At 36.8% G+C, this 7,507-nt stretch overlaps 1 long non-coding RNA gene across 1 annotated transcript in view; it reads right to left on the reverse strand.

Moving 5' to 3' along the window:
• Window positions 1–4,383: 4,383 nt before the first annotated feature.
• The window catches only part of LOC145723028 (uncharacterized), a 34,486-nt gene continuing 31,362 nt past the window's right edge, over window positions 4,384–7,507 (reverse strand). Inside the window, exon 2 of the long non-coding RNA XR_014147742.1 lies at window positions 4,384–4,597. This is a non-coding gene — a long non-coding RNA (uncharacterized LOC145723028). The remainder of the gene's footprint in view (window positions 4,598–7,507) is intronic.

A 7,507-nucleotide genomic window follows, 5' to 3' on the forward strand; every position in this document is an offset into this window, starting at 1 on the left:
GAACACCTACTACCAGCATGGCATTAGTCATTCAATAATTCAAAAAATGCAAAAGGTAGGGTCCTTAGGGTCTTCTGTTTACTGAGGTTGCAGGAGCATAATCCTCATGAAAGAGGTTCAGAACCCCTCATATTCTTTGTCACGGTAGTCACTGCTACACAGCCAAGTTGTTTAGTGTATTCAGCAGGTGGATTCGGAAATCTCCACAACTGAATTTAAACATGAGAACCTGGATAATTTGGTGATTGCATAAACAGAGAAAGCAATGTATACATGGATGATGGGGTGACTTTACAGAGTCATAGTGTCTTAGGGACAATTAACCTAAAAAAAAAGGTGAAGTCATATACGGACTTGCACCATAAAAACTATAAGCACTGTCAGGAATTTGGGTAAGACTCAGGACAAATTAACCTTCTTTATCTAACATTATTGTTAACAGTCCGTTGCCACAGTGTGAATCTTAGAATTAAGGAAGGCAGAAAAGAGGCCACCAGATCATGATATTTAAGTTCCAGACCAAACACATGGACCAGAGAATGACAGGAACTTTTCTTCTACATACTATTAATCTTGGATTAACCATAAATATAGATTGTACATTTTACGCACTTTTATTACTATCATAAAACTAAAAGGCAAACAAAGAAACTAAGTTTAGTTTCCTGCAGGTCATGCAATATCAAGAGAGATAATAAATGAAAATAAATGACCTATTGGGTCAGAGAGTCCTGGATTTGAGACATATATCTAGCAGGCTATAGGAGTTTGAGAAAGTTATTTAGGCAAATTATTAAGTTTAGGCTTGATTATGTTATGGTTACAAATAATCTCCATTTTCATCCTCAACCTGAATCTCAGGAACTTACCAGAAGAAAAATTTCCTTTTTATGTCCAACACTGGTCCAGCAGAGGGCCACTGTCTAGCGTAGTCACTCAAGGATCCAGATGACAAAGGCTCCATTTGACAAGTGTTTCACCAATACAGGGGGCAAGAAACATGGCAAACTGTATAGAGGCCCTTAATGCTTCCCTGGTGCTTCTGTTCCCATTTCACCGACCAAAGCAAGTCACACCTAAGCTCAGAAGATATGGAGAAGTGCAAACTTCTCAGGTACCAGAAGGAGAGAGCTGAAAATTTGTAAACAACCCCACATCTTCTTAACAATCAACTTCAGCTTCATCCCCTGGAAAAATTGAGACAGTAATATCTAACTTAGAAGGTACTTGTGTGTATCATGTAATACGTAGGAACAGATCTCTGGCGCCACACGGCCCAGGTTGGAATCTCAGCTGTAAGGCTTGTTAGCACAACTTTGGGTACTTTTCTTAATTTCTGTCACTTCAGAGTCCTCATTTGAAAAATAATATTCTTGCTTATTATTTAATTATGAGGATCAAATCAGTTAATATAAGCAAAATGTTTAAAACAGTGCCTGGTGCATAATGACACTAGGTATTTACTTTTGGCCCCTAACATGGCTTCTGAACACAGACAATCTTTGGTGATGATTGGTAGTTATCATGATGATTATTATTACCTGAACTGAAGCCACGCTTGCTGTTGCCCAGCACCGTCTTACTGATACTTGTGAAATAAAAAAAGTCAGTAAAAATCTAATCAGATTCCACTGACTGAACGGGAGTGGATTATATAGAACTTAAAAGGTTTCACTGAAGCATTAATCTGTAGCAAGGGCAGCAGGTGCGGTCCCCACAAAACTAGTGGAGACATCTTAGTTGTTTGCCACTGTTGTCCAGGGCTATCGCTGCACTGGCTTATTCTGGAGATGAGTGAATATTTGTGGAGTCAGATGAGATGGAAATGGCCCAGCCGAACTGCAGTGACTGCACTGTACTAACAATGTCTAATCAGAGCGCACAGGAAGGAAGGTGGAGACTTGGCCTCTAGCACACTCACATGACTGGGTAGCAGCAACACTAAAACCAGACTATTTTAAAATTCAAAGGTAGTTTTAAGACATGTTGCCTTTTTTTTTTTTTGGAATGTCTAAGTCCAGGTGTTTAAAGCATTTTAGTTCATCTAGAAATTCAAAGCTTTCCAAGTGACTGAATTATACAGTGAAGTCCTGGAAGTTGGCAGATTCTCAAGTAATGGGCATTACCAAACTTCAGAAATAACTGTTTTGCCCTATGAGACTTGGAGGTTAAAACAGGATGCATTTTTCTCTTTGAGTCAAAAAAGAAGCACTTTAAGGCCATACTTGGCTTTTTGGTGGCAAAGCTTTTGATGAACTCAACATTACAGAATGTTTGGCAGTCACTCTAAGATCATAGGGTATTTTTCTGGCCAGTCTGGAGGCAATTTTTGTGCTTTAATTATGATTATTTTTAAGACGATCCAGATCATCATATTTATCTTTCAGATCTGTAGGCTCCCAGGTAGTACACTACAGAGGTGTGTTAAACCTAAGACTCTAAAGTGTGTATCATTCAAACCTAACATTCAAAAGTAAATTATCTTTAAGAATGTGTACATTTATTTTGGATGGATGGGCATACTATTACTTTAGTCAACATTAGTTTTTGTTTGGGACTGTTCCAAGCCTCATAAGACTGTCATTTCCCATTTATTGTGACAACCAAAAATGCCGACACCCATTTCCAAACACCCTCGTGGGGCTGCCCTGTTCCCAGATGAGAATCATTAAATGGAGCTCATTAGCACATGTGACTTGCTGTGTGAAAGAGTCAAGGTTTCCTAGTTTTGGCTGAATATAAAAGTATCCTTAAACTAGCGTTTGAAGTTGAAGTCTTTTCTTAAAAAATAAACTTTAAAAGACAATTTTAACAACCACAATCTTTTGTTCAAAGAAAAGACAAAAATTCAATCACAATAATCATTCTAAAGCTGAAAAGTAAGAATGCTAAATTTACAGTCTATTTGTATATTTGACCCTGACTGGTAGAGGGCTTGTATGTTTCTAACCCAATCCTGGATTACCTGGCTACGGAAATACTTTAAGGCATCACAGAGTCAAGCTAGTAGCGTCTCTTTCAGTTCTCGAGTGGCTACTGACACCTATGTAATCCTGTGTAAGTCAGTTAACCTTTTGATGCCTTGACCTTCCCCGAAACGTGGAACTGAAGCAGTGTAGCGGCATGGCAATGGCTGAAAGCCTCTCATCATCAGCCATTTCACTCTGATCTTTCAGTAATTTGGTGACTTGCTGGAACTGGTACAGTGAGATTTTGAGAAGAATGGGATTCTGTGAAATAGGACAGTATCTTGAAGGAAAGAGGATGTTTGCTTAAAAGTCATTTGCTACATGAACCTCTGGATGGTTGAACAGTTTGCCAGTTTCAGAGAATGTTCCTCAAGATGTGTGCTGTTACTATTTTTTGAGAGAAAGATTCTCTGGGAGAAAGAATTTCTCTTAGTGACTGCTTGAATTAGGAGTTCTACTGGTCTAATTCAAGATCAGATGATTTAATTTTTTATATTTAATTTTAAAAAACTTTTTATTAAAGTATAATACACAATCAGAAAAGTGCAAAAATAAATTTCGGCTTGAAGACATTTCATGAAGTGACACACTTCTGTAACCAGTACTCAGACCAGCATCCTAGATGTCCTGTCCCTCATGCCCACTGACAGTCATTGTTTTCCCACCCCGCAAGGTAACCATATTCTGACTTCTATCACCATACATATAGATCAGATTTGCCTGTGTTTGAAATTATTATAAATAGAAATATAAAGTATGTCCTCTTTTGTGTCTGGCTTATTTCATTCAACTTTATGTTTGTGAAATTCACCGATAATTTCATGTGAGCTGTAAATTGTTCATGCTCAGTGCTGTGGTATTCAGATGTATGAATATACCACAATTTGTAAATCCTACTCTTAACAGGCATCTGTGTAGTTCCCAAGCTGGGGCTGTTACAGATAATACTGCTATGAACATTCTTAGTCATTTCTTTTGGAGAACATTCTACAAATTTCTGTGGGGTAGAAAACAAGAGCTAGGACATAGAATATGGATATATTCAGCTTTAGTAGATACCACTGAACAGTTTTCTAAAGTGGTTGTCCCAACAAATGCTTCCATCTGCAGTGTTGCTCCATATCCTTGACATTTTTTTTCTTTTTAATTTTACCCATTTTAGTAGTTGCAACTTGGCACTGAGCTGTGATTTCAATTTGCATTTACTTGTAACTAATGAGGCTGAGCAACTTTTTATGTTAATTGGTCATTTGCATATCCTCTTTTTGTTCAAGTCTTAGCTCATTTTTCTAGTAGGTTGTCTTATTAATTTGCAGGAGTTCTTTATTCTCGGTACAAGTTGTTCGGTATATTTGTTGTAAATATATTCTCATATTATCTTTCCATTTTCTTAATGATTTTTGATGAAGAGAAATTCTTTTTTTAAAGATTTATTTATTTATTTGTCAGATTGAGAGACAGAAAGAGTGAGAGAACACACACAAGCTGGGGGAGCAGCAGGCAAAGGGAAAAGCAGACTGCCAGCTGAGCAAGGAACCCGATGAGGTACTTGATCCCAGGGTCCTGGGATGAAGGCAGATGACCTGAGCTGAAGGCAGATGCTTAACCGACTGAGCCACCCAGATGTCCTGATGGAGAGAAATTCTTGGTATTATTTTCCAAATTGTCGTATTTTTTTCTTTCCACTAGTGTTATCTTGTGATTTTTTAAAAAGAATTTTGCCCACTCCAAGGTCATAAATATGTTCTTTTTTTTCTTTCTATTTTTTTTTTTTTAAGATTTTATTTATTTATTTGACAGAGAGAGACACAGCGAGAGAGAGAGCACAAGCAGGGGGAGTGGGAGAGGGAGAAGCAGGCTTCCTGCCGAGCAGGGAGCCCGATGCGGGGCTCGATCCCAGCACTCTGGGATCACGACCCGAGCCGAAGGCAGACGCTCAATGACTGAGCCACCCAGGCGCCCCTGTTCTTTTTTTTTCTTAGAAGCTTAATTGTTTTACCTTTCATATTGAGATCTACAATCCGTCTGGAATTTTTTGTGTGCATGGTGTGAGGTAGAGGCTAAAAATTGTTTTTAATAAGGGTATTAAATTAACCCAGCACTGCTTATTGAAAAGACCATCCTTTCCCTAATGTACTCAGTATCATCTTTCTCATAATAGTGTCGCTATTCTGTTTTTCCATTCATTGTCTGTATGTTTGTTGCTACACAAATAGTACACTATTATAGTTACTATGACTTTATAATAGATCTTGATATGCAGTCGGGTAATTTCTCCATTTTCTTCAAGACGGCCTTAGTTACTCTTTTGCCATTTAAATTGTAAGTTTTCGAGTTTCTCAATTTCCACACACACACACACACACACACACACACACACCTGCTCAAATTTTGTTTGGGACCTTATTGAATGTACTTGATCAACCTGGAAAGAATTAGCCACTTAACAATTTGAGTCCTGTACTCCATGGCCATGTTATATCATTCCATTTTACTCAAGTCTTCTTTAATTTCTTCCACTATTATTTAATTTCCAATGTAGAGATCTTACATGTCTTTTGTTAGATTTACCCTTGGGGTATTTGAGTTTTTGTTGCTACTATAAAAAGTATTTTTAAGATTTCACTTTTGTCTGTTGCTGATTTAAGAAATAAAACTGATTTTTGTATATTATCCACATAACTTTTCAATGATAGAGTTAACAAAAATAACACCCAAGAACCACTGTTGTGACTAACTTGCTCTCAGCAGTTTTAAAAGGGAGAAAGGAACTTTATTTAGATCCAGAGAAATCTAAGCAAGAGAATTTTATAGAAATAGATCACCACTAGGCATAAAAATATTTATATTATAAAGACTTACTAATTTAAACAAACAAGGACGAGACTGAATTCATAATCCAATACAGTATATATTAGACTTATTTCTGTTGAGTTTTTAATGACACAACGAGGCTTGCAAAGAATTGTCAGTTAAAGCTTAGGGTTTTTCAAATATAAATGGAAGTTTACATTTAAAGTAAGTTTGCTCTTTTAAAGTATTTATAGCATTTGCTTAGCGAACAACAAATATACAAATACAGTGGAAAGATAAATCATCCTTATCAGTATCTGGAGAACTATACATTTGACCAAAGTAAGGTCTAAGTTGAGAAAATCACTTGTACAATATACCATAATTTGAAAATACATAATATGTTGCATTATATTGGAATATATGTATATACATATCTATATATTCAAATTATCACCATCTATAGGACAAGTAAATTTTATTAACTTGGACCTTACTCTGTATAGATATATACATACACACACACACGTAAGAACACATATACATTTAACCCTTATATTACCTTCTATTATATAATTGCTAGCAATATCTTCTCAGTAAATGTATATAAATAACAGTGATCTCTCAAGCGTGTTTATTAATACTACTTACTTATGTCACAAAACAGCTTAGTAACAATGAGAACGTATTTGGAAGAATAATGCTAAGTATAAAGGCTAACAATATTATATAAGATTTATATCTAGAGGTTTTTCGTAGACAATGAAATAAATTTTCCAGAATACTTAAATTCATTTAGTTTTGAAAGACTGAAAAAGACAATACCATTGAATAAAACTGGATATTTTAGAGACATAGAATACAGAAGATGTTTATATCCTGACACCTTATATATTTATCTGTAGGTTCATGAGAGCAAGGATTTTGTTTCTGTTCACTGCTATATCCCCAATGGCTAAAACTGGCACACAGTAAGTGATCAATGAATATGTGTTGGCTGATGGAATGACTATCAGCACAAATGTCAATAAACTTGAAACAGCTACATTCATGACTAAAAGACAAAATCAACTTACATCTGAATATGTGAATGCTTCCACTTTTCATTTAGGCAAAATAACTAAAATGCTATGAAAAACTACATGGGTCATTCCTCTACTCTGAGCTGCCTTTGCATTTACCCATATAATCTGCACCTCCTAGCAAAAGTACAACTCTAAACATCCACAATAACAATTTCTTTGAGATGACTGTAGAGCATTGTCTCAAAGAGGTCCTCCTCAAGCCTGCAGGCAAAATCTAAAAAGGTTAATGACTCAGCCAAGCTGGAGTTGCTCAGCAAGCCCTTCAGCAGTGTCTGCCACTGAAGAAGGCCAGCTTGTGCAAATACTTCCTTGAAATCACATGCTGAGGTGATTGTATTTATACACTTTTTTTTTTTTGGTTAGACTCACATGAAACAATTGCTTCTATTGTCTTAGATCCTGCACTTGGCAAGGAGAAGAAATTAAAAGTTCCTCTAATACTTTTAAAGCAGTAGAGTGTCGGGGCGCCTGGGTGGCTCAGTCGTTAAGCGTCTGCCTTCGGCTCAGGTCATGATCCCAGGGTCCTGGGATCGAGCCCCGCATCGGGCTCCCTGTTCGGCGGGAAGCCTCCTTCTCCCTCTCCCACTCCCCCTGCTTGTGTTCCCTTTCTCGCTGTGTCTCTCTCTGTCAAATAAATCAATAAAATCTTTAAAAAAAAAA

Source organism: Leptonychotes weddellii, chromosome 8 (genome assembly GCF_054177405.1).
Source record: "Leptonychotes weddellii isolate Sample4059 chromosome 8, ASM5417740v2, whole genome shotgun sequence".
In the NCBI taxonomy this organism is placed as follows: domain Eukaryota; kingdom Metazoa; phylum Chordata; class Mammalia; order Carnivora; family Phocidae; genus Leptonychotes; species Leptonychotes weddellii.